Below are 25,736 nucleotides of genomic sequence, written 5' to 3' on the forward strand. Positions count from 1 at the left end.
TTCACATCATATTTCTATAGACAGGAATAATATTTATTGAATTTATACCCAAATGCGTCGATGTAATCATTATGAGCGCTTCTTACTGAGATGTGCTGTGTTTTCAATTCATACCAATAGCCTGAGGGCGCTATATGCACAAAAATACTCCATATATGGAACATGAAGAAGAGCCATAATCATGTGACCTTCAAGGACGTCACTGATAGCAGCAGCTACACACAAAGCTAACACAGAGATCGCTGTAATATGCAGATTCAGACGTTTTGAAAACAATAAACATAATTGCAATGATATGTGATTTGCCTGTGTTCTTCAAGCAATGCCAGGTATTTTTATAATATATTATATTTATAATGTATTGCTAATCGATATAGACTTTATCATTGTACATAATTCTATAAATATATTTTCTGTCAGATTTTTTTTTTAATCTGAAGCCAAATTAGATCACAGAAGATTATTTAAAACACTCCACTTGCGTTATAAAGTACGTTTGTAGCACAAACATGGTTTTAATCTCATAAATGGTCGTGTATTGATGGTGTGCTAAGCTAACATGCTAGCTAGGCCCAAAATAAAGTAATTTGACATGATCTTGAAAAACATTTAACTAAATACAGAGTTTTAGACTTATCATTTTCAGATTTTAAATATAACATGGTCACACATATGGCTTTAGCTGCAGTGCATTTCTAGATTGCTCCAGGGCCCACTTCAATTTTATTTTCATGAATATGTTTAATAAAAACAAATTTCTAATAACTTTACAAAACTTTGAAGCTATTTAAAAAATGTTTTTTCATTATGACAATAATTAATTCTACATTTACAATAAACTACCAGGTGTCAGCTTTCAAATGAGATCATACTTGTGCTTTTAGTGCAAAGGGTTCATGAACTGTATCTGTTTCAGTTTGGGTATGTCATTTCTGGGGATTTTTCAAAAGTGGCGTTGCAGCTTAACAGGTTAAGGTCTTTTGCCTTTGCAGGGCAGTATAAGTGTTTATTATAGCAAGAGAAAATGTGATCAAGTATGCTGGCTACTTGTTGATCATAATGTGACGGTCTGATTTCACCCAGGGACTAAATCTTAAAGGCTGTCTTAAAGCCTCCTGTCCACTATCTAGCCGGGATCATTTAGATGCAGCCTTGGCACTTCTCCAGGCGCTGTTACTAAAGCTATGAGTAATGAACCCATTTTCAAAACAATTCTTCTAAGTGGTTCAGTGCTTCACCAAAGCTTAATTTGCTCATCACTAACACCAGTGTTTTAATCAGACAATATGGAGTATTTATTATAAAATCAAAAACTGTGCACAATAAGATTTAAACGCCTTCAACGAGACAGATAATTCTTCATCATCAGATGTTTGAGTGACACTATGTCCAGTATCAGGAATAATACAGTATGATCTGTGTGTATCAATACACAACTCTGAGATCACAACGTGAATGTGTGCAATAATAAACTGAGCATGTTCAAATGAACTCTTTCCAGACTAATTCCACTAAATGTCTTTAGAGAAAATACAGATTTCTTTACCTGTGAGAAGTGAAGAGAGAATGATCAGTCCCAGCAGACACAGACCACACTTATCAGCCATTTTGTGTTTCTGTCAGTCTTCCTCTTCATTATATATAGTTACAGCTCTTCCTTTAAACATCATCAGCTCCTCCTCTGGTTGGTTACTTCCTCTGATCTCATCAGTGTTTAGTCCTGACTCTATGACACAGCTGAAGAAGCGATCAGAAAGATCTCTGGTGTAAAACTGTGTTGACTTTGAAAAGCTCTGGATCAGAAAGTGAGCTGAACTGTACAGTGGCGTCCTGAAACCAACCGAGTCCATAAAGAAGTATTATGTTTGACACTGAACAAAGTGCTTTGAAGGAACAGTTCCACACAAATCAATACAAACATATATTTTTCCTCTCATTAGCTATGTTTCCATTACCCTGTTTTTATGCATATTTTGAAGAATCGCATCAGAAACGAGTGATGGAAACGCAACATTTCTAAACTTTATGTTTGGATGGAAACCCAGCTATTGTAGCTTATGATTATTTGTCAGAGAAAACAATTCCAGCATAATGAAATATAGTTGTTTTTAAGTGACCCAATACAGTGTCCTCAGGGTATTTTTTATGTGTCTTTTTTTCATTGACACTTTTTTTTCCCCATCACATCACCAACACATTGTGTTGCTATATGTGTGTGTGTACCATGAAGCTTTTATTAGGCTACTAAGTTTGTGCTTGTGAAACCACAAATTCACAACCTCCAGAAGTGTTGCACTGACAGATGCGTCAAGATCACACTTCATCTATATATACACAGTACAAACTCCACTGTTAAATTAACTCTCCTGGGAATTTATTTTATACCACACTCAAAAGTGTTAAAATAAGGGTGCATTAAAAAGTCAAGGGTCAAAAGCCCAACTGTGGCAATCAGTGATTCTGCTTATTAACATCAGGTGTCTTCAATAATTGTCAATTATCACTCAATTAATCACTGAATAATTAATTATAACTTAATTATATCTTAATTATAACTTTGTAAACTCGCGCTAAATCGGCCCAAAGTCCGGCGTCCGACCAGCGCGGAAGGTTATCACGTGTTCCTGTCCTTTTCTCATGCGGAGTATTGGTTGGTTAAATTTGTAATACATTAATCATGTATTCTCTCGTAATTTCATCTGACTCCATAAATGAAAGGTTTTAATAATATCTGTGCCTCACTAAAAGTGAGCAAATGTTTGACTATTCCTTTTAACCATTAAATGAACAATGTCACAATCAGTTAGAATAATCACGTAACAATTTATTATGTCAGGTAAATGTATCATGCCAATTTCATAATCAATTCAAAGATAATCGATACAAAACATCAAATTCTTCGGAATAAAGAAAAGATGCAAACCCAACATTAAGAAATACATGAGGCTGAGAGATCTCGGTCTCTCAGCCTCACGGGCCATCTGAAGTACAGAAAAGGCTCGATCTCCCTACTGCAATTCCTTAAATAGACAAACCTTTTACCTGGAAACATGTAACAATAGAAATTTGCATGCAGTGGTCGCATCTTCATGGGGGTGGGAGACCATTTGCTTGAGAGATCACCTTCCCTTGTAAGTCAGTTATCCATAAACTCTTAAAGACCTTACTACCTTTTATTTTATCTGTCTGGATATGAGATATCTGTACCAGTCGCACTGTGACATTTTAAATGATACCAAACTTGAAAATACTCTGTGATAATCATACACATTAAACTATACATTTTCTTGGGTGATTTCAGGTGATGATCTGAGCATAAGAGAGAGGGGTGAGGGGAAAAGGAAAACGATGTAGATTACATGACTCGGGGGTGAGACTTTGTCTCTGGTGCATGAGAGCCAGTTCAAATGCTAATCTCCAGAGAGGTCCTTTTGTCCTCTCAGGGTCTGGTCAGCCCCAAAACAGACTGTCTGGAATTTCCTAATTTATCAATTCTTACACTTTAACACTGCTTCACTGTTATTTTAACTCTTGGGGGCTGTTTACACAACACCGTTTTCAACGTTACACTTTATACGTTAATTTACACAACAGTGGTGTTTTGGGGCCTGATAATGCAAATGTTTGAAAACGGGTTTCAAAGTGCAAGTTTTTGAAAACGGTCTCCTCGTAAACAATCAAAATGTGAATCTCTGAAGACGATGAGGTCATGCACATGCGTATTACGTGTTCAGCCTATAGTGTTTCATCGCCATCTGATGGCCTGGCAGCAGAATACTTGTGAATGGGGATCTTTTTGATAACGGTGTCGTCTGTACGCCGAAAACTCAAAGGAAAGACTTCTCTGTTTTAAGCATAACTGGGTTGTAACAACCAGACAAGAGAAAAGGTGATCAGGGGATGTTGGTTATGTTTCGACATAAACTAATTTATAGTCTCTATCTCTGTAGCGCCTCTGAGTGTGTCTATGCGTGCCACAGCCGCGTGTCTCACTCTCCTGCTGGAGCAAGCACAGTGCTTAAGGGTCTGCAACTGAAAAAGATGTCTCTCCCCTGTGGCTATCAGGGACAATTATTGAGAGCATCTTTAGCCAGTGGTTGTTTTACAGCCCCGCGCCAATGTGCGTGTCACTTGCCAGGGCTGTGCCCACGCAAGCCCATTCATCAAGGATGAACATTCATGGCAAAGCGCAAGTCTCGTCTCTCTACGCTCGCATTCTGCAGCTCAGCAGCGACCCTGGCCCCGAAGCAAAGCCGTAAGCCGCGCCTCCGCCCAGCCAAACACTACTCCTATGAACACCAGTCCCCGACCTAACGTGGCTCACGTCCTCCGCACTGAAGAACTGAGCTTACTGGCGAAAATGCTGTCAGGCTTCTATGGCCGTTACTTCCTCGTTCCCAAGAAGGATGGCGGCATCAGGCCAATCCCAGACCTCAGACATCTGAACCATGCCCTCACGAAATGGCTGTTCAAGATGCTAACTTTGAAATGAATCCTCATGCTAGTATGCCCAGGGGCTTGTTTTTTCTCAGTGGATCTGAAAGATGCATACTTTCATATCCAGATTGCCCCCTTCATAAACCGTTCTTGAGGTTTGCATTTCGAATGGGTTGCATACCAGTATACAGTCCTACCATTGTCTCTGGCACCACGCATGGGTAAGAAGTGCATGGGTGCAGTGTTTTTCCCCTTAGACAGAAGGGAATGCACATCCTCAATTACCTCGATGACTGGCTCATTCTGGCCCAGTCAGAGGCGGAATTAAACTCTCTCAGATCTGTGCTCCTCAGCCATTTGGGATGCCTAGGATCAACGTAACCAAGAGCTCACTGCTCCCCAGTCAGAGAATCTCTTCCTGGGTTCAATAATAGACTTTGGCTGAAGGTTTGTCTGACACCCGAGCGCGCTCAGACTATTCAACGGCTTTTGACTTCGTTCAGAGTAGGGGCCCGCTGCCCTCTCAGAACCTTCAAAGGATGCTAGGCCTCATGGCCTCGACATCAACAGTCTTTCTGCTGGCTCTGCTGCATTGCGCCCCCTGCAGTACTGTCTGAAACCCCAACATTCTATAGTATTCCTGCTAGAAAAGTTGTTTGTCCATGATAAATCTGTGATATTACTTGCGTACTAGTCATAATCCGAAGATATAGTACACATGCAAGACAAGGCTTTAATGGTGACATGCACATTTAAAAACATGTGTGGTAAATACAAGGTATTAAAAATACAAGGTAAGTTGCTACAGTCAGTCATGTTATGTGACATCAAATACACTTGTTGTATTACATTTTAACATTTATTCACAACACAAACCATGACTGTTCACAGACATCTCTATACCCTACAAACTAGGGTAAAAGCACAATAACACAAATAATGGAATGGCAACTGTTTGCTATGTGCATTCCCTGATGTGGACTAGCAACAAACTCTCAAATGACCGAAAACCTAGCAGTCTTGACATGTACAAATTTGTACAAATGTACAAATTGACATGTACAAATTAAAGGTCCCGTTTTATGCCCCTTTTCACAAGATGTAAAATAAGTCTCTGATGTCCCCAGAGTGTGTATGTGAAGTTTGAGCTCAAAATACCCAACAGATCATTTTTTACAGCATGTTTAAATTGACATTTTTTGGGGCTCAGAAAAACGAGCTGTTTCAGTGTGTGCCCTTTAAATGCAAATGAGCTGCTGCTGGACGACACAGGGGGCGGAGCTTCATGAGCTCGCGCTCAGTCTGTCAGGAAAAATTCATCTCACGGAATGATGATAATATCAGAAACTCTCAGTAACGGCGTTCATTTCGAGTCGGACAATAATGCCTACAGAGTCAGAGTGCTGTATAGAGATGAAACAGGTATGGTTTAGTAGTTTAATTACGGTTATTATAACGTATTTGTCATCTGCTTGTAGGCTATGTATCCATTATTTATTAATAGCCTACAAGTCTGCTGTCTGAATGATGATCAAACATGTACTGATGAGTTTAATAAAGTTTATTGTACATCACACAAAAGATGAAGCGTCAGTTTTACTTCAGAAAATCACCGTAAGAGCTGAGTAAACACAGTAGCCTAAGTTATAAGAAGTGCGCAAGTAGCCAGTAGAGTTGAGGGAGCATTCCTGTGGGCGGAGGTTAGTCAAGAAACGGTTCTAGTGACATCATTAAAGAAGGAAGTAGAGGGGTGTAGTCCAATCGAGCCGTTTTTTGTAGTCAACTTCTGTTAAATAAAATATCTCGCTTGGCATTGAACTTTGAGCTTTATAATTTTACAGATATTATTTATGCTCTAACAGCAACATTACACACTAACTAAAGTTTGAAACATGGGATCACGCAGAACGGGACCTTTAAACTAATAAAAGCATTGTCTACATATTGTAGGCTGAGATGGGAGAAGTGAAATCAGCAATTGATTTCTTTTTGTGTGTGATAAAAGTCATGAATTTAGAGAGCATGCTAAAATACCATGTAACAACTTTACAAAACAACAATCTCAAAACTACAATACCAAGGTTTTTTCCTGGGTCAGAAATGGTCTTCGGTGGAGGCATAGGCGTAATTTGCGGGTGGGACGGGTGGGATATGTCCCCACCACTTTTTGCCAGGGTCCATTTTGTCCCCACCACTTTGTAAAATTTGTATGTAACAATAACATATCCAGTTAATTAACTAGAAGAGCAGTAATTTAGTTTGTCTGTTGAATAAGAGGCGATCTAGCGCTAAAATGTGTTGTTTTTGAAATCAAGTGATCAAAGTGCTTGTTGCCGCTGATATCAGTGGAGCGGATACGGTGTGTTCTCTTGTCTCTTGTCTTCAAACGGACCCGCACTTCAATCTATTGCTTAACGCTGTTGCGGAGACTCTTTATTCGTTCTGGTAAAATCACAAAACAAAATGCACACAAACGCATCCGTGCTTAATATACAACCACTGATGAACATGATTTTGATAAAAAATAAAAAAATAAAAAAAATATACGAATGGGGATTAGAACCCGTAACCTCTGACACGCTTGGCAAAAGTTCTACCACTGGACCATTAAAGTACACATTTAAAATAGTCGGATCTATGTATTTATTCAGGTTAAAATTCTCTGCACTGACAACATATATTAGATCTCATTAAACGACAAATCAAACCCAATGTACTATTTAAATCGACTGCTGGACATCGTAATGTTATTGTACATATCTGATTTAGCATTGTATTATCAACCCTTTAGGAGAAACCCCCTGCACTCCCCCCACTCACCATCATGAACAGCACTGTGGAAGCAGTGGAGTCATTCAGGTTCCTGGGCACTACTGTAAGAATTGAGAAATTACAAAATGCCGGACAGTCTGGTTGAAGAGCGACCAGACCCTGAGAGGACAAAAGACCTCTCTGGAAATTAACATTTGAACTAGCCCTTGTGCACTATCGAGACAAAAGTCTCACCTCCGAGTCATCCTAATCTACATCTCTTTCCCCCTTCTCTCAGCCCCTCTCTCTCATGCTCAGATCACCTGAATTCACCCAAGAAAATGTATAGTTTAATGTGAATGATTATCATCGAGTATTATACATATTTAGTATCATTTGAAATGTCTCATTGCGACTGGTACAAATGTCTCATTTCAAAATAAGTAAAACAAAAGGTAATAAGGTTTTTAAGAGTTTAGGGATAACTGACACACAAAGGAAGGTGGTTTCCGGGAAAATGGTCTCCTACCCCCATTTCTTTTGTTAGTACATGTTTCCATGTGAAAGAGGTCTGTCTATATAATGAAATGTAGCAAAGGGTTCGGGGCCTTTCTGTACCTCAGATTAGCCCATGTATATCTTAATGTTGGGTTGCATCTCTTCTCTCTATTCCAGAGCATTTGATGTTTTGTATCGATTATCTTTGAACTGATTATGAAATTGGCATGATACATTTGCCTCGAGAAAAGGACAGTAACACGTAAAGACCTTCCGCGCTGGTCGGATGCCAGTTTTGGGTCGATTGAGCGCAAACTTACACTACCATCTCTCAGGACCTGAAGTGGGACAATCACATTGACTCCACTGTCAAAAAGGCCCACCTGAAGAAGTTCAACCTGCCACAGGAGCTGCTGATACAAGTATACTCTGCAGTCACTGAATCCTCTGCACTTCTAGAACTGTCTGGTTCAGCTCAGCTATCAGATCTCAGAAGACTACAGCGGATAGTCTGCTGAGAGAATCACTGGTACACCCTTCCTCACTCTTCAAGAACTGTACTCATCCAGAGTGAGTAAAGAGCTGGCAGAATCACCCTGGACCCCTCACACCCAGGGGTCTAATTTTTGGAATTAACTCTCTCCCTACCATTAACAAATTTCCATGATGTATGAGACTTATGCTGCGTTCCAATTCGCCTACTTATACTACGCCCTTAAAAATATGTGCTCCTTTTGTGAAGAAAAAGTGTGTAGCAAAAGAGTAGACCAGCGCCACTTCCTCTTTGAACTGTTGTCGTCTGGTCGGCTCTACAGAGCTCTGAGCACCAGAACGGCCAGGCACAGGAACAGTTTCTTCCCTCAGGCAATCCACCTCATGAACAGTTAATGCCTACACTTAGCAATAAACATGTGCAATATTTAAACACAATTTAAACATTTATTTATTTAATACACCAGGCTTCTTATTTACATGTGCTTGCATTTGTTCATACATACCTGTACATACCATCTATTATCTATTTTTTTATTTTTTTTATTTTTTTGTATATTGTGTATTTTACTAATTATATTTTTATTATTTTTATTATTTGTATTATCTGTGTCCTGTCACTGTTATTCTGTTTGTACTGTGGAAGCTTCTGTCACCAAAACAAATTCCTCGTATGTGCAAACATACCTGTCAATAAATCAATAAAGCTCTTTCTGATTCTGACAACAAACTGTACAAGATATGTATCAAAATGTCATAAACTGACAAATCTATTTAAAGAGCTTTTTTATTAAAATATTAAAGATAATATTTGTGATGATAAACCAGTCTGTGTGAGCCAGTCCAGTGGATCTCGCGGTCCAGAGTTGAGGACCCCTGCTATAGGCGCTTACTCGCACGCGCTTAGAGCTTGTGTTAATCGCACGTAGAAAAGGAAGTTAAGGAACGACCTCGATCCATCAGGAAACGCCACATGGGTCGCTGCATTAGGTAGGCTATAGCGTTGCAGTCAGACTAAATTCAGTTATATTTAGACTTTATATTTAGACTATAGACTTTATTCACGAGTTCACACATTAATTGCGGGGGCAAAAGTGATGTTGATTCAATGCAGTTAACATTGACACATTAACATTGATTTAACATTGTTTGGATGGTTGCTTGCTATCTGGGACCCTCATCAAACACAGCTAATCAATGTCTCCAGGATTACTAGAAAGCTACAGGCAGGAGAGTTTATCAGGGTTGGAGATAAACTCTGCAGGACAGTGGCCCTCCAGGACCGAGTTTACCCATTCCTGGCTAAAACCTTTGCTTGATGAAAAGTTTTGAATGCATGTGATCGTGATATGCAATAGTTTGGCCACACCCACTACACACTCCTGCCAGTCGGACGGATAACAGCTCCAAACCCTAAAAGCTCAACATTTCACAACTCCACGAAAATGTTTTCTGGACGTATCCATGCACAAGAGACACAAGCATCACAGATCAGAACACAACATGATGATTATATCATTATCGTCATCATCAAGTAGATGACATCATCTGATCACATTTTCTCTTACTGTTCTTGCCATAACACACAGTTCCAGCAGCCAGAGAAAAACTAACATTAAAACATCAAGAGTCAAACTGACCAACTGAAGCAAACACTGATGACCATAATGATGACATCAAACTATTATTATTAATAAATCATCAACATCTAAACCTCTGTTAATCTTAATAAGGACTTTTGTGCATATATGACAGAAGTAAATCAGGGCCCGGTTCCCCGATAACGCTCACTCTTAGCGCACTAAGAAGACTCGAAAGATATATCTTACCAAAGTTGTTTATGTTCCTAATGTCATGATTCTGCCTTGTCTTTGATTTTCTCTTGTCTTGCGGCAGAATCATGACAGGCCCATGTTTCATGTGCAGCACATGGCCATTTGTTTGGCCATGTGCTTGCGTTGTCTCGTCCCCTAGCCCCGCCCCCTTGTTATCCTCGTTTTGTCATTATTGCTTTACCCATTATCACCTGTGTTCCTGATTATTTGTTCCCTATTTAATCCCCTCATGTCTGCTGTCTTGTGTTGGTTCATTGTCGATCAATTTCATACTTTGTGTGATCACTTTGTGAGTATTCCTGTCCAGTGAAGTTCTGATCCTGTATTTGTTGTTAATTTGTAGTCTAGTTACGTCAAGTCTATGTCATAGTCTAGTTAGTATTCATAGTCCTGTCTTGTCCTGTTTTGCCCCCTCGTGGGCTTTGTTTTCCCTGTCTTTTCTGTAATAAACCCTAGAGATGTCTGCAAATGGTCTGCGATTGGGTTCTCTCCTTCTAAACCATAACAGAATGAACCGACCAACATTGAACCCAGCAGACAGTGTGTCTCTTCTCAAGTGGCAGTCGGAGCTCCGGGAACAATGGTGGTTGTCCTCTCCACCTTCTGCCAAGCTTCCTGTGATCCCAGAGGGTCGCGTCCTGGCCGTTGTTGCCCTTGGTGATAAGGCTGGTTCCACTTCTTCTCCTGAGGCCTCTTCTGTTCCCATTGTTCTCCATGGTAAACGAGGGAGACGAGTTTCCTGGGATTCCCCGTCTGAGTCTTCCTCGACCGAGTCAGCGCTGCCCGAGAACGCCATCCCTGCTCCTGTTACGGTTCCAGCTGAACATCTCCAACTGGTCGCTAGCCCAGCTACAGATTCGGCTTCGCGTTCAAGGAGAAAGAAGAGGAGAAAGGGAGCCTCTCGCTCGTCATCTCTAGCTACTGTAAGCGCTGTTCCAGAGCCCGCTCCTGCAAGCGCTGTTCCAGAGCCCGCTCCTGCAAGCGCTGTTCCTGAGCCCGCTCCTGCAAGCGCTGTTCCTGAGCCCGCTCCTGCAAGCGCTGTTCCTGAGCCCGCTCCTGCAAGCGCTGTTCCAGAGCCCGCTCCTGCAAGCGCTGTCCCAGAGCCCGCTCCTGCAAGCGCTGTCCCAGAGCCCGCCACTGCGAGCGCTGTCCCAGGCGCTGTCCCAGAGCCCGCTACTGCAAGCGCTGTTCCTCAGCCCACTGCCGTGAGTGCTGAGGAGAAAGCTGCGGCCGATTCAGCTGCTGAAGCAGTTCTTCAAGCCGTATCAGCCCATCAAGACTTACCTGTTGTTGTCGCGGCAAAGACCTTATCGAATTATCTGTCACGTCTAGTCAAGATCCTTGAGGTCCCTGTCAGTCCTGTCAAGTCCTCTAGTCCTGAATCCACAGCTGCAAGAGATCCGGTTCCTGAGTCAGCTGCAGCCAGTGTTGATCTGAAGCCCGCTACTGCAAGCGCTGTTCCTGAGCCCGCCACTGCAAGTGCTGTCCCAGCTATTGTGTCCAGCCCTGTCCCAGCTAGTGTGTCCAGCCCTGTCCCAGCTAATGTGTCCAGTCCCGTCCCAGCAGATGTGTCCAGTCCCGTCCCAGCAGATGTGTCCAGTCCCGTCCCAGCAGATGTGTCCAGTCCCGTCCCAGCAGATGTGTCCAGTCCTGTCCCAGCAGATGTGTCCAGTCCTGTCCCAGCAGATGTGTCCAGTCCTGTCCCAGCAGATGTGTCCAGTCCTGTCCCAGCAGACAGGAGGATGTCTGTGTCCAGTCCTGTCCCAGCTATTGTGTCCAGCCCCGTACCAGCTGTCACCCGACCTCTGTTTGTTTCCCCGGACACCCCTGTCATCACTTCACCCCGGTCTGTTTCCCTTTGAACTCTGTGTTGTCTCCACCTCCTCTGCCTTGTTTGTTGTTTTTGATTTTTCACCCCAATCCTGTCATTGTTTATTCATGTTTGCCGTTGTTGTTGTTTGTCATGTTTTGTTGGTTTGTGTCCTTGTCTCAGTCTGTCATGTCACGTGTTTAGTGTTCCCTTAGGGAGCGTCTGGAAGCCGCTCCTTAGGGGAGGGGTTCTGTCATGATTCTGCCTTGTCTTTGATTTTCTCTTGTCTTGCGGCAGAATCATGACAGGCCCATGTTTCATGTGCAGCACATGGCCATTTGTTTGGCCATGTGCTTGCGTTGTCTCGTCCCCTAGCCCCGCCCCCTTGTTATCCTCGTTTTGTCATTATTGCTTTACCCATTATCACCTGTGTTCCTGATTATTTGTTCCCTATTTAATCCCCTCATGTCTGCTGTCTTGTGTCGGTTCATTGTCGATCAATTTCATACTTTGTGTGATCACTTTGTGAGTATTCCTGTCCAGTGAAGTTCTGATCCTGTATTTGTTGTTAATTTGTAGTCTAGTTACGTCAAGTCTATGTCATAGTCTAGTTAGTATTCATAGTCCTGTCTTGTCCTGTTTTGCCCCCTCGTGGGCTTTGTTTTCCCTGTCTTTTCTGTAATAAACCCTAGAGATGTCTGCAAATGGTCTGCGATTGGGTTCTCTCCTTCTAAACCATAACACCTAAGTGTATTCCCCGAACCATACCTTAGGAAGGTGCTTAAGATATACCTTCTTACGTGCGACGTTACCCGGTGCTGTCCGTGGCGATGCTGCTGAATTGGTTGATATCGATGGCTCGAGAATCAATTATTCTCTCGTGCAGGGGCTGTTTATGTGAGAAAGCGGTGTTCTTTATAAAAGAAGCACTTCAGAAATAGTTGAAATTGCATTTATTAGGACTCATGGGATATTATAAAAAATAATCCAAACTATAATAGCCTATAATAGCCTAGCCTACATATTTTTTAATTGTATCATATATTGCTGCCATAATAACCATTTCAAATTTGTACGTGCTTTCTTCTTCAGGTGGAGCTGCGATGAAATATTGTTCTTGGAAACACTTTCCAGCATTTCAGTAATAAAAGTGTAGGCCTACATCTCGGTGCTCGGCAGTGATCAAAAAGGATTTAAACAGTGGATTTTGAATCTCTTCTTGGAAACTCTGATGTGGATTCATACGGCAATTAAATCACCACATGACCTGTTTGTCAAAAAACATTAGGTACTAATTTGGCCAGGGATTTTTACGCAGGTTGGGTGAGAAAAAACACTGATATTATGGATTCGGACGGCACTAAAATCACAGACTCACCCCTATAAATGTTTAAAATACCATACAAGCCCATGAGAAACAATACTAGCGTCCGAATAGAACTTAACTGACAGTAGCCTATGCTTTCACTGGCCTTTAAAAGCGCTTTTTAGTTAAATTAATAATATTGTATAATAATATAATAAAAAATCTAACAACAATCAGTGTAATGACAATTTTATTCTTTGCATGAAAACACTTGAATTAGCCTAATTGAACACTGTCTGGGTGTATTAAACCTTCAGAATTATATTCGTATAGACCTGCAACAGTGATAAGGTAAAGCTAAGAGTGGTCCAGACCAACCTTACGAAAGTGTGACTTACAGAAGATATACTTAGCGTACGAACGTGTCGGGAATCATGCCATAACGTTAAGAGAGAGGTTAAGGAATAGGTTAAGAACTACTTAGCGATAAGAACGTTTTGGGGAACCGGGCCCTGTTTAGTAATAAGTGAAGCTGGTAATGCTGTTTGTGGAGTTGTTTAATGAAGTTGGAGCCTGACATCAAACAAATATTTAGACGTCAACCCAGTTTTCATTTTCAACAAAAATTTGACGTCTGAGCGATTTTGTAGTCCATGTCTAATAACATTTCTATCTGGGATGAGCTCATATTGTGATCATAGTATGATCTCAGTGAGTGCGCTGTGAGGTTACACTTTTAGCTCACTGTGACATTGATGATCATATGGAGAGATCACTGTGAGATCAACGTGTTGACTGGGTGAGAGGGCCCAATCATAATTAATTAACTGTTAACTACTTACCAAATTCAGCTTATGATTTATTTTAAACTTAATATCAAATGCACATGATGTTCTAACACAACAAGTATTCAGCTCAGTTAAGTTGTTGTGTGACTTTTCCAGTCAGAGAACGGAGGTGCAGTCAGGGTACTTCTTATTCCTTCTTAAAGAGGCAGTTTGATTTGGTTTATCCATAAAAGTTAATGAATGCATTAACTATCAATCATGTACTAACATGTAGTTAAGGCTGCCGCTATTCATGCGTGAATCCATAATGACTCCATCGTAGTTCAGGATAACTCTTCAGTGGTTCATGATTAGTTCATGCTTTCAATTATCAGTAGTTCATGTTGAATTAAGTATTAATCCAGGTATTAGTACATGATTATTCATATACCCTTATTGTAAAGTGTTACCCCTTTTTTCCTCACTTAATGCAAACAACACACTCTCCAGAATAAACTATTACACCGGTTTCACACCGCAAGCGTCAGCGGCGCTTGAACAGCGCGTATTTTTTTCGCCGTCCATGTTAATCAATGACTGCATTCACACCGGGAGCAGGAGCAGCGCGTGAGCGTCAAGCAGGAGCGTCGCGTGAACAGCAGTGCAGCGGGGGTTTCGGCGCCGAGTCTATTTTTGCTGCGCTGCTTACGCTGAATTAAAGTGACAATGCATTGATCATGGCCAAAATACACCGGTTTTATCCAAAAAGTGCATTGATGATATCTATTGTGTTTTAAACAGTCAATCAAATGACCAACAGCAATTTAAAAAGAAAACAAATGTCCAAAAACAAACTTGTTGCCAGAAAAATAAAAACAAAGATTAACCAAAAGATATATAAATGACATGTTTAATAAAATAAGCTTCTTGACAAGTCTTTTCTCTTAAATGTATTTGAAAACTAAATAAAGCAATGCCAACTTATCCATTATAGAGTACTCTGTCTGTACACACGCCGCGGTTCAGCCGGGCATGACAAACGCTGCCAGTGTGAAAGCAACACGCGCGTGTCCTGCTCACCATACACGCTGCTCCTGCGCTGCTTACGCTCTGCTAATGCATGCAGTGTGAAACCGGCGTTAGTCTTTATCAGAGAGCTGTTCAAATCACTGACACACTCTTGTAGAATTGAAATAATCTTGACTGTTTTTCTACCCCCTCTTTCCACCACAAGGACCATTTTGAGTTCCCAAAGACACCGATAGTGATCAAGGCCTGTAGGCCAAAATGTGTGTATTTTGGGGGTCGATGAATTGTCACACCTTTAGTACGGTGGGGGAAGTTGCAATTATCTGATTGGTCAGTTTAAACTTTTCACAGTTGGGTTAAAGTCACATGGTCAGGAAAGGATAAAAAAAAGATTGTAACTGTTGCTCTGTCTTTTTTTATGCTCTGGCTCTCTTTCTTTACTTCCTCTTTTCTCTCTCTCTCTCTCTCTCTCTCTCTCTCTCTCTCTCTCTCTCTCTCAGGAAACATTTACATGCTGGCTAAGATTAATGGTATAAATTATCATCATCTCATACATCTATTTTGTAACTATTTTAAGTATAACTATAACCATATTTTGTCATTAAACCTTTTCAATTACAAATAATGTTCTAAATAGTTTTGATTTGGTATTGACTTTGAAGTGCTACATATTGCAATACAATATCATCACTCTATAGCAACGCTCTCCCACATATTAATCTATTGTAACTGCGCTTATTTCCATCGTTGGTATAAGTAGCCGTGGGTGGAATAGACAAGAAATGTACAGTTTTCTACCATCTTGCTGACAACTTTTCTTTAGTCATTCGGCAGTCTTGCAGCTTGAACCTCTGCAGGAAATCCACCCTTACACTCTTAATATGAAGATAATTCTTCATCATCAGATGTTTGAGTGACACTATGTCCAGTATCAGGAATAATACAGTATGATCTGTGTGTATCAATACACAACTCTGAGATCACAACGTGAATGTATGCAAGAATAAACTGAGCATGTTCAAATGAACTCTTTCCAGTCTAATTCCACTAAATGTCTTTAGAGAAAATACAGATTTCTTTACCTGTGAGAAGTGAAGAGAGAATGATCAGTCCCAGCAGACACAGACCACACTTATTAGCCATTTTCTGTTTCTGTCAGTCTTTCTCTTTCTCTTCATTATATATAGTTACAGCTCTTCCTTTAAACATCATCAGCTCCTCCTCTGGTTGGTTACTTCCTCTGATCTCATCAGTGTTTAGTCCTGACTCTATGACACAGCTGAAGAAGCGATCAGAAAGATCTCTTGTGCCTCGATGTGTGTTGTGGAGCTTCGAGCCTATTTTTAACAAAATCTCTTTTACTCTTTCTCTTAGTGACATCACAAACCCTAAAATTTACATAAACTCCGCCCCCAGGAACATGATTTATAGATTATCATGAGAGAATATGCTAATCAATGACTAGAAGATAACTACACATAAGCTACATAAATCCATCAACTAACCATTCAGAAATGTCCTGTTTCTTCTACATGTTGTCACTTCTTCTTGAGTCTCTCCATCTTTGTACGATTAGTGGTGGTGAGATATTAGTGGTGGTGAGATGAAGCCTCATGAAGCATTGAAGCTTTTCAGCCCAGTGGTTCACAATAGGGTTAATTTCTCGATGCTTCATTTACTCACAATACCACCCGGTGGTCAAAGAGTGTAAAACAACAGATACATTACAGATGACCTGATGTGATCTGTGATACACTGTATTTTGCGCCAGTTAAGACTTTGCGCCATTTCCACATAGACTAATTTATATGAATATATGAATATACTTGAATATATTTATGTATGGTATGTATAAATCAATTCTTTGGTCATAATAGGCAGAAGTGGGAATATTATTATTTTAAACTGGAAAGTGGCTGGGTTTAAACCATGGGTTTATATATCTCTCAAAATGTCACTTCCTGAACCAGTCAGGCTTCGGACGTCATCAGTGACATCATAGGTCTAAAGCGATACAAGCCTCCATACCAGTGGCGGCTGCTGGTCTTTCAAAGAGGGGAAGCTCATTTTCGGCCTACATCATAAAAATGATTCATTTATTTATATGTAAATTCTACGTTCCTTTTCAAGAAAATGCTCTGTGAAAAATTAATGTAATAATATAATAAAGGTATAAATAATAATATAATAAAGTATAATAATAATGCTACTAATCATAAGATGTTTTTTAATTATTTTAATAATTATTTTTTTAATTATTACTAATAATAATATAAAAATATATAATAAGTAATAATATAATAAAGGTATAAATGTATAATTGTGTGAAATGTATTATGAAAATTGGCTAGCAATTTCGACAAGCAAATACCAAGAAATAGGTTGCAGCAGTTTGTCTTTGAAAAATCTGCGATGGGACTGAGCCGAACAGCTTCAACATCAGCGACTTTTTATTGCATGAAATCTCTGTCAATCAAAAGGAGACGCAGCTTTTCGACAGACCCTCCAATCATCACGCAGAAGCCCGGAGACCAGGCCAGCCCACTCCTCATTCACTCCCAGAGAAGCTGAGCTTCCGTGGGCGGGACATAATCACAGCATTTATCCAATCACCGTCTAGTTTCGAAGCACTGAAAAAAAAACTGTTCAAAGCAGCTCCACTGAAGCAGTAGGGGTTCAGCGAAAAATCGGCAGCTGGCAGCAGGAAGTAGCTGCCACTGGCAGCTGACGTCAGCTGCCGCTAATAACCGGAAGTCGGAGGTGGATGCCGCTTTTAGCAAGGCAAATAAATTATTATATCAATGTATATATATCATTTTAGTACTTATTTAAATAAATGACTTAAATTTGTAATTATTTTGTAATTGGTTTAAAAAGGTTTATCAAATATAAATTAAGTAACGGAGATCATAGACAGTACAAAAAAACAAACATTAAGCTACACTTGAAATTATGAATTTGTACGTGTATAAATATAATTTGTGTACATGTTTGTCAAATAATGAAATATATACATAAATGAATGCCTATATAATAATATTGTATATTTATTAAACGCACATAAACATTCATTAAACAAATAATGAAAGTCATGTCTAAAAGAAGAAAAAAAATTTTTTTCTCAATGACCTTTATTTAAAAATCATATTTTGCTATCATTTAAGTTCAGTTTTACATTTGTAGTATTTCAATACATTCTTGTCTTTGTTTTATAAAACAGCTGTAACTTTGAAAACAGGCTTGATATTTGTTGTTCTGAAATCAGAATGAACAATTCTGAACTAGATGTTAAAGTTCATAAAAAACTAAGTTGGCTTGAAAAAGAAAGTTTGAAAACGTTTTACAATGTTCTAGCATGGTTTAAAATGATTTACAATGTTTCTAGTGTTAGGGAATAACAGCTTAAAGACCGAGGACCAGATATGATGAAAGAAGACCAGGAGTCGTGAGGTTCAATCAAATAAGTAAAAATTTACTGAAGAATAGTTTCATCGGTAGAGCCAGGCGTCAAAGTCTCACGGGGTCGCAAGCCAGAGACTCTTCTGTACACAAAATCTCACACCAGTTATACCATTTCCAAGGGCATGATTGACATCAGTAAATACGGGTTGGCTACTTCTCATTGGCAAAAGAACAAAGTTAAAACAATTCTACACTTATGGATAGATAGGAGGGTAAGTCGACATTGTCATCCGAGTCCAAGATGGTCCGGTGATGACCTCGGAGGTCGTAGAAAGGCGTCTTGGGGTCAGCTGCTGCATATCACAAGACCTGCACAGAGCATTCAACACACACACACAAAAACACAATGGAATCGCAGTTCCTCCAAAAGTAGTACAGATAATGTTCACTTTAAAGAAATACACATAAAAGTACAATTCTGTGAATCAGATCACATAGTGTTTAACCCCTGTAACCTTAAGATTAGTAAGAAAGACAGATGTTAGAAAAAGATAGATAAGTTAGAAAGAAAGAAAATAAATAAAAGAAATACAGACAGACGTTAGAAAAAGAAAGAAAATAACGAAAGACAGATGTTAGAAAAAGAAAGAAAGAAAGAAACTTTAGAGTAATGTTGCTGTCAGAGCATAAACAATATCTGCAATATGAATAAGTTACGACGATAAAAGTTCAAAGCAAAGGGAGAATTTTTTTTTTTTTTTTTTTTTTTTTTTTACAGAAATCACTTTAAGGACTACAACAAACAACTGGTGGGGACTACACAAGCTTCCTCCTGGGCTAGTGACATCACTAACCTTAACACACACACACACACCTGAAAAACAAAATTCATTGGGATCAGCCTGATGATAATTATTATGGATGTTGGGTTATCCGTAAAATAAATGTTATGGGGAAACAAAACCACCGTAATAACTTACCATTAGCATGAATACACTGCAGTCCACAGATCCCAACTGAGCTGGAACATCCTGGAAAAAAAAAATCTAAATGGAAAAACTAACATTTTATTTATACACTAAAGATAGTAAAGAAATCAAAATTGTTGTAACATGAAATCAATACCTTATTTTTAACAAGCTTCCAAGATCCCGGATCCATCTTTATTGCAATTGAGCTTAAAAAGAAGGGGGAAAAAGTTAGTTATTTTATACACATGAGAGAAAGAGAGAGATGAACTCCGTGTTGAACCACTTAGCCATGTTGCAGCAGTAGACAGTAGCATACCTGAACTAGGGAGCAGGTGTAATTTATTTTTTAAATGCCACTGTCTATGCCTATCTAAAGCCAGAGAACAAAGCGTTGAACTGAACCACTGGACTAATATGTAAAACTTTGAAGCCCGGTTTCACAGATAGGGTTTAGATTATGCCAGGATTAGGCCTTAGTGCAATTAGGACTTTTATAAATATGCCTTAGAAAAAACATTACTGTTGTGAATCTTAAAAGAAACAATGGCACTGATATTTTAAGATACACAAGTGTAATTTGCTTTCAGTTAAACATGCATTTTAGTCTGGGACTAGTTTGAGCCTTGTCTGTGAAACTGGGGGTGAAAGTTATATGGAAAAAGTGAACAGTTCCAGTATATTTTGAATAGATATATATATATAAAATAATTATATATATATATATTCTGGTCTCATCTGGTGATTGGGTCCCATCCAAAACATGATAAAACTAAGAAAATAAACAGACACTGAAATGTCAAATTTTCGATACAATCTAGAATTTGTATAAAAAAAATAAAAAGATAAAAAACAGAATGCCTTTTGCCTGCTTTGATCAAGACAGGATATAATACATTTGAACATTATGTTCATTATGTGAAAACATACCAGTGAGTTTGGTTGGTTTTGCAACTGGAAATCTGGGGTTTCCTTCCTGGCACATATGTTTGTCCATCCCCAGCAATCTGTGACAGGCTCTGGTGAACTTGGTGAAACTACAAAAAAACAGAAGTTTAGAATATGGTGAAGTAATGTTGATTAAAATGGTGTTTTGTATTACATAAGTTAGATCATTTGGGATATGTTTTGTTAGCGTTGCACGTGTATCATCAAGGCTGAGCTTGTCAATTCCAATAAATCAGCATGAGCTTTATTCTAATCAATAGATTAAGTTAACATGTTAACAAACGCTAATATTTAATGATAATGGTAACGTAAGTTAGTATTTGAAGTTAATGATAGCCCCTCACAAACCAGGAGCACACGGTGCACAAGCTGCGTTTCTACAAATGATTAAATTAACCAATTCAACTTAAGTAGTCACAGATACACTGTCTCTAACATAAAAGGTAAACTCCAACGTACAGAGCAACAATTATTTATTAATCTGATAATATACGAACTTACCCTGCCAAATAACGCCGCCATTACTGAAGATTCGCCGGCGCCACCATTGGCTGCTCTCGCTTGACTTCCAGGTAAATGTGATTGGTTGCTACTACGTTGGACGATACTGATTGGCTGCCACGAAATGGCAGGTCCCTCCTAATATGGCAGGGCTTCCGGCTGTCAACGGCAGCTACTTCCTGCTGCCAGTGGCAGCTACTTCCTGCTGCCAGCTGCCGATTTTTCGCTGAACCCCCTCTCCACTGAAGTCAATGGAAGCTGGGCTTCAACAGGGAAATGCACTGTAATGCTACGGGAATGTATGAGAAGGAAATCGAGTCAGCCGACCTGCTGTATGTAACTGATTCTGAACGAACTCGTCTTTGAGATTAACGTTTTCTAACGCATTTTTAGTAAATAAAATGTTAATACAATAGTACATATTTGACCATTCATTTTTTGACATTATAGGGGAAGCCGAGCTTCCCTTGCAGTCTTAAAGAAATCGCCACTGGATCGCATGTCAGAAGCCTCGGCACAAAACGTTACATCACTATTGAACATAATAGGCTAAAGATTTTAGAAATGTTCAGTGCATGACTGTGTGAGGTAACCGAAGCTGGCGAATGATGGCGAGCTGTTGTAGCTCTGCCATCTGTGCCGGGAGCAGCAGCTCATTTGCATTTAAAGGGACACACACATAACCGGTGCGTTTTTGTTCACCCTCAAAAAGTGACAATTTTAACATGCTATATAAAATATCTGTGGGGTATTTTGAGCTAAAACTTCACACACAGACTCTGGACCATCAAAAACTTATTTTACATCTTGTGAAAAGGGCATTATACCACCCCTTTAATTCACAAAAGTTTTCACGTTCACTTGAGGTGGTTTTTGACTTGTGCAAAATAGAGTTAACAGTAAACGATGACTGACAAACCACAAGAGAAACACAAGGGCAATTTATACACAGGATAACAAGGTAACAAGGGGGTGTGGTTGATTGTCATGGGAACACAGGAGGGTAACCAAGGGAACTAACAAGACACACCAGGAGAGACTAATCAACATGAAAACTACAAAGAACTACAAAACATGGCACAGGACAGGAAATAACACAAAAGTCCTCACACAAGACGGGAACACAGGCTGAGATCGTGACACTTCACTTTACGTTTGGATGGAAACCCAGCTATTGTTGCTACTGATTATTTGTCAGAGAACACAATTTCAACATAATGAAATTAGTTATTTTTTAAGTGACCCAATACAGTGTCCTCAGGGTCATTTTTATGCAACACAGGCTCATTGGAAAAACGTTCCTGTGGCAACATTTTTGCAAAACGCAAAATATGTACCAATACGTACATATCACTGCAGTTTCTACAAGAAATGAACAATAGAGGCAGTAAAACAGCAAGCACTTTTAACAGTTTTCATACAAGATTATGGATTACTAAAGGCTTATTTCCACGTGACTTCTGGCACAATTATGTTCTGACCTCAAAAACACTTTTTACCATAGTGCATGATTTGTAAACAAATTATTTTTTAATATAGAGTTTGCATCAGTTAACCAGCTCCATATGTTTGTAATACACATGTAACTCTCAGTCATTTATTTATTTGCCAAACAACGGTATTTTTTTTTCTAATCTGACATTTCAACTCAGAACTGTGATGATACGTACAAATTTCGACGTAAGAAAACGTTGCTATATCTCTTTTACCTGGCATTCATATAGAACATTATACATTTCTATTATTCAAATCAGTTAAATGATTATTAGGCTGCATAGATTAGGTCAGCCGGAACTGGGTACACTTCCTATAACACCTGATGTACTCGTTACGTCATAAGAAGAATGGCATCTAAGCTAATGTTAGTCTTTCTGTTTATTCCAAGGTATACTGTAGTCAGCCGTATCCGGGCCGTATCCTGATCAGATGGTGGACCTGCGCCTGCACACGTCCACGACGCATCCCTGAAGTGCCAGCCTCATCAGCCCTGTGAAGGCCTCATCGACACGACAGCCATCGACACTGATCCTCAACAAACTCGTCTCCATACCGGCGTCACTCCGATCTTCAACCAGATGGAACTGGATAATATTCTGAATGTTCCAATCCAATCTGACTTCTGACCTGTAACGCTGCCTGGATCATAATCATACACTGTTCGCTCGTTGGCCAGAGGAGAACTGAGCGACTGAGTCTGGGTTCTCCCAAGGTTTTTTTCTCCATTCTGTCACTGATGGAGTTTTGCTTCCTTGCCACTGTTGCCTTGGCTTTTGGCTTGCTTAGTTGGGGACATTTAATATTCAACGGTCTAAGAGTTATGAGCAATTTTGAACTTTTGGTTGCTGTAGCGCCACCTATGGGCCAATCGGGGTCATACTCTGATAGGTTGTCCCCAAATTGAGGCCTACCATCTGGCCAGGTTTCACGTCTCTTGGCCTTACGGTTTGTCCTGCACGATGCGTTTTACAAATCCTTACAATTACAATAGGGTTTCAGCATTTCATGCTTGAACCCCTAATAAGAATGAAGGCTTTTTGCCAGTTATAGCGCCACCTATGGTCCGATCTCCATGAAACTATGCATGCTTCCTCACCATGTTCTGTCACACATGCTCATCAATTTTTGTGAAGTTCTGAGTTTTCCTTTGGGATTTATAGGCTTTTGAGTGTATTTTGCCACGCCCCCTTTTCTAAATGACCCTGTTACAGCCACCCAAATGCCAAAGTTCAACTTTTTTTCGATAATTATTGATCTAGAGAGTCCAGAGAATTGTCCTAGACTGGCTTGGTTCCGATCGGGCGAAAAACCAGGGACTAGTTCGCAAAAGTAGGTTTTGGACAAAATCCGACATAGCAGAAAATTTTCCCTGCCTACATCCAAATCGGAGATAGCCACTTTGTCCGCCTTGAGCCAAGGATTCCAACGATATAAGACACTTGATCCTGGGACAAACGGTCTAAGAGTTATGAGCAATTTTGAACTTTTGGTTGCTGTAGCGCCACCTATGGGCCAATCTAGGGCTGGGCGATTTAAATCGCGATATTGTTATGCGCATCTCGTCAGTAAAGCCGGTTCCTTGATTAGTAGTAAATCGCCATCACCTGCTTTCAGATGAAGCGGCATTTACTACAAAGAGCCGTAGTTAACTGACAAGCTGAGCCAAATCACATCAATATCGCGGACGTATTGCCAGCGATATTTAATGCGATATGGCTCAGCTTGTCAGTTAACTACGGCTCTTTGTACACAGCAAAAACTCCAGTGTTAAATTAACACTCCTGGGAGTGTATGAGTCCACACTCAAGAGTGTTGAAGTTAATGAGATAATTAAGTGATTAATTTAGTGATGATTGAACATTATTGAAGACACCTGATGTTAACAAGCAGAATCACTGAAGGAGAAAATCTCAAATTGTAAGCCACCGTTATGGCGATCAATGGTTGCTTTAGTTGGACTCTTGACCCATATATTATTAACTTTAGATTTTGTTTGGCTGTTGTATCTGAGTTATAACTGCCAGTTGAACAAAGAAAAAAAAAAGTGATCTGATGGTGTTGGTTATATTATAACAATCATCATTTGAACTTGATCACTGAACTCATTAAAATCCTTCTTTCTGACTTCGATTTATGTTGTTGGTTACAGCATAACTGTGATTCTGCATAAATGGCCAGAATTGTTGATATAATATAAAGGATTTCTTAAAAGTTGTTTAAAAAAAAAAATCATTCTTTTAGGCACACACAGATGTCAAGATTCAGTCTATGCATCTCAACAATGGGGACGAGCAGAATATTCAATTAGGAAAAGTAAATTACATAGACAATTCAGATCATAATTTATTCATACCGCAATGCATGATGGGAGCCATTAATGAGTTGTGATTGGTGGCAGCCACTGCAACATGCTTTATTATTGTCACCATTGTTGAGATTCACAGGCTGATTATTGATGTCTGTGTTTTAAATGAATTTGTCTGAATGTCTTTTGATCAGAACAATGTTTATTAAATAGTTTGAATTATAAGTAAAGTTCTGATAATCATAGGCTGAAGAATCACCAAACTACCTCAATAAGTTTCACTTTTCAGATCACAGCATGATTATGTCAAAACATAACCAACACTATAAGATAACATTTTACTTTGTTCATTTAACTGTTATAAATCAATAACAGCAGACAAACAACAGTAAATATTAAAGTAAACATATAATGGTCTAGAGCCCAACTAAAGCAAACACCCATCACGTTAATGGTAACTTACAATTTGTGATTTTCTCCCTCAGTGATTCTGCTTGTTAACATCAGGTGTCTTCAATAATGCTCAATCATCACTAAATCAATCACTTAATTATCTCATCAGCCCTAAATGCCGCTCCATCTGAAAGCAGGTGATGGTGATTTACTACTAATCAAGGAACCGGCTTTACTGACGAGATGCGCATAACAATATCTCGATTTAAATCGCCCAGCCCTAGGCCAATCGGTGTCATACTCTGATAGGTTGTCCCCAAATTGAGGCCTACCATCTGGCCAGGTTTCACGTCTCTTGGCCTTACGGTTTGTCCTGCACGATGCGTTTTACAAATCCTTACAATTACAATAGGGTTTCAGCATTTCATGCTTGAACCCCTAATAAGAATGAAGGCTTTTTGCCAGTTATAGCGCCACCTATGGTCCGATCTCCATGAAACTCTGCATGCTTCCTCACCATGTTCTGACACACATGCTCATAAATTTTTGTGAAGTTCTGAGTTTTCCTTTGGGATTTATAGGCTTTTGAGTGTATTTTGCCACGCCCCCTTTTCTAAATGACCCTGTTACAGCCACCCAAATGCCAAAGTTCAACTTTTTTTCGATAATTATTGATCTAGAGAGTCCAGAGAATTGTCCTAGACTGGTTTGGTTCCGATCGGGCGAAAAACCAGGGACTAGTTCGCAAAAGTAGGTTTTGGACAAAATCCGACATAGCAGAAAATTTTCCCTGCCTA

At 39.7% G+C, this 25,736-nt stretch overlaps 1 protein-coding gene and 1 long non-coding RNA gene across 3 annotated transcripts in view; both read right to left on the reverse strand.

Moving 5' to 3' along the window:
* LOC309498167 (uncharacterized protein) overlaps positions 1–25,736 on the reverse strand; it is a 924,641-nt gene that overhangs the window by 142,782 nt on the left and 756,123 nt on the right. The window lies entirely within an intron of this gene.
* On the reverse strand, positions 18,433–20,731 carry LOC309492920. Of its 2 annotated transcripts, none has more exons than XR_014203752.1 (5): positions 20,226–20,731; positions 19,453–19,504; positions 19,308–19,358; positions 19,182–19,201; positions 18,433–18,696 (listed from the first exon to the last, which is right to left on the reverse strand). It is a non-coding gene; the product is annotated as an uncharacterized lncRNA (long non-coding RNA). The 2 variants fall into 2 exon arrangements; XR_014203753.1 differs by having other exon boundaries at positions 19,308–19,373.

This window comes from Leuciscus leuciscus (genome assembly GCF_965113295.1).
Source record: "Leuciscus leuciscus genome assembly, chromosome: 1".
Classification (NCBI taxonomy): Eukaryota; Metazoa; Chordata; class Actinopteri; order Cypriniformes; family Leuciscidae; genus Leuciscus; species Leuciscus leuciscus.